This window comes from Arachis hypogaea, chromosome 15 (genome assembly GCF_003086295.3).
Source record: "Arachis hypogaea cultivar Tifrunner chromosome 15, arahy.Tifrunner.gnm2.J5K5, whole genome shotgun sequence".
Classification (NCBI taxonomy): domain Eukaryota; kingdom Viridiplantae; phylum Streptophyta; class Magnoliopsida; order Fabales; family Fabaceae; genus Arachis; species Arachis hypogaea.
Genome location: NC_092050.1, coordinates 88,021,021 through 88,023,728, shown reverse-complemented (window position 1 = coordinate 88,023,728; position 2,708 = coordinate 88,021,021). Strand labels below are relative to the sequence as shown.

General features: G+C 40.4%; 1 non-coding gene across 1 annotated transcript; it reads left to right on the top strand.

Moving 5' to 3' along the window:
- The first annotated feature begins 1,652 nt into the window (after window positions 1-1,652).
- LOC112753043 (small nucleolar RNA R71) lies at window positions 1,653-1,760 on the top strand. Its single transcript, XR_003177444.1, has one exon. It is a non-coding gene; the product is annotated as a small nucleolar RNA R71 (small nucleolar RNA).
- Window positions 1,761-2,708: the final 948 nt, after the last annotated feature.

The following is a 2,708-nucleotide window of genomic DNA, read 5'->3' as shown; positions in this document are numbered from 1 at the left end:
GAGTTTGAATGTGGGGGTTTAACACCAAACTTAAAGTTTGGTTGTGGCCTTCCAATACCAAACTTAGAGTTTGACTGTGGGGGCTCTGTTTGACTCTGTATTGAGAGAAGCTCTTCATGCTTCCTCTCCATGGTGACAGAGGGATATCCTTGAGCTTTAAACACAAGGGAGTCTCGATTCACTTGAATGATCAATTCTCCTCTGTCAACATCAATCACAGCTTTTGCTGTGGCTAGGAAGGGTCTGCCAAGGATGATGGATTCATCCATATACTTCCCAGTCTCTAGGACTATAAAATCAGCAGGGATGTAATGGTCTTCAACTTTTACCAAGACATCCTCTACAAGTCCATAAGCCTGTTTTTTTGAATTATCTGCCATCTCCAATGAGATTCTTACAGCTTGTACCTCAATAATACCTAGCTTCTCCATTACAGAGAGAGGCATAAGGTTTATGCTTGACCCTAGGTCACACAGAGCCTTTTCAAAGGTCATGGTGCCTATGGTACAAGGGATTGAGAATTTTCCAGGGTCCTGTCTCTTTTGAGATAATCTCTGCCTAGTCAAGTCATCCAGTTCTTTGATGAGCAATGGAGGTTCATTCTCCCAAGGGTCATTACCAAATAACTTGGCATTTAGCTTCATGATTGCTCCAAGGTACTGAGCAACTTGCTTTTCAGTAACATCTTCATCCTCTTCAGAGGAAGAATACTCATCAGAGCTTATGAAAGGCAGAAGTAAATTCAATGGAATCTCTATGGTCTCAGTGTGAGCCTCAGATTCCCATGGTTCCTCATTAGGGAACTCCATGGAGGTCAGTGGGTGTCCATTGAGGTCTTCCTCAGTGGGAATCACTGCCTCTTCCTCCTCTCCATGTTCGGCCATGTGAGATGTGGTTATGGCCTTGCACTCTCTTTTTGGATTCTCTTCTGTATTGCTTGGAAGAGTGCTAGGAGGGAGTTCAGTAATCTTCTTACTCAGCTGACCCACTTGTGCCTCCAAGTTTCTAATGGAGGATCTTGTTTCAGTCATGAAACTTTGAGTGGTCTTGATTAGATCAGAGACAATGGTTGCTAAGTCAGAGGAGCTCTGCTTAGAATTCTCTGTCTGTTGCTGAGAAGATGATGGAAAAGGCTTGACATTGCTAAACCTGTTTCTTCCACCATTGTTGTTGTTGAAGCCTTGTTGAGGCCTCTGTTGGTCCTTCCATGAGAGATTTGGGTGATTTCTCCATGAAGGATTATAGGTGTTTCCATAGGGTTCTCCCATGTAATTCACCTCTTCCATTGCAGGGTTCTCAGGGTCATAAGCTTCTTCTTCAGAGGAAGCTTCCTTAGTACTGCCTGTTGCTGCTTGCATTTCAGACAGACTCTGAGAAATCATATTGACTTGTTGGGTCAATATTTTATTCTGAGCCAATATGGCATTCAGAGTATCAATCTCAAGAACTCCTTTCTTCTGAGTTGTCCCATTATTCACAGGGTTCCTTTCAGAAGTGTACATGAATTGGTTATTTGCAACCATTTCAATTAGTTCCTGAGCTTCTGCAGGCATCTTCTTCAGATGAAGAGATCCTCCAGCAGAGCTATCCAATGACATATTGGATAGTTCAGACAGACCATCATAGAAGATTCCTATGATGCTCCATTCTGAAAGCATGTCAGTAGGGCACCTTCTAATCAATTGCTTGTATCTTTCCCAAGCTTCATAGAGGGATTCACCTTCCTTCTGTCTGAAGGTTTGGACTTCCACTCTAAGCTTGCTCAATTTTTAAGGTGGAAAGAACTTTGCCAAGAAGGCATTGACTAGCTTTTCCCAAGAGTTCAGGCTTTCTTTAGGTTGTGAATCCAACCATGTCCTAGCTCTGTCTCTTACAGCAACAGGAAAAAGCATAAGTTTGTGGATTTCAGGGTCAACCCCATTGGTCTTGACAGTGTCACAGATTTGCAAGAATTCAGCTAAGAACTGATGAGGATCTTCCAATGGAAGTCCATGAAACTTGCAATTCTGTTGCATTAGAGAAACCAATTGAGGCTTAAGCTCAAAGTTGTTTGCTCCAATGGCAGGGATTGAGATGCTTCTCCCATAGAAATCAGGAGTAGGTGCAGTAAAGTCACCAAGCACTTTCCTTGCATTGTTGGCATTGTTGTTGTTTTTGGCTGCCATGGTTTCTTCTTCCTTTAAAAGCTTTGTTAGGCCCTCTAAAGAGAATTGTTCTTTAGCTTCTCTTAGCTTTCTCTTCAAGGTCCTTTCAGGTTCAGGATCAGCTTGTACAAGTATGCCTTTATTTTTGCTCCTACTCATATGAAAGAGAAGAGAACAAGAAAGTATGGAATCCTCTATGTCACAGTATAGAGATTCCTTGAAGTGTCAGAAGAAAAGAAGAATAGAAAGAGGAGGTGGAGAAGAGGGAATTCGAACTTATCAAGATGGACAGAGTTTGAATTGAACCTTGATGAGGAGTCTTAGTCCTTTAAATAGAAGGATGTGAAAAGAGGGGAAGAATTTTCGAAAATAATTTAAAAAGATTTTGAAATAATTAAAAATAAATTTGAAAATTTGATTGAGATTTTCGAAAACTAAGATTGGGAAAGAAATAAAGTGATTTTTGAAAAAGATTTTGAAATTAGAAAAGATATGATTGAAAAGAATTAATTTTGAAAAAGATGTGATTGAAAAGATATGTTTGAAAAGATATGATTGAAAATC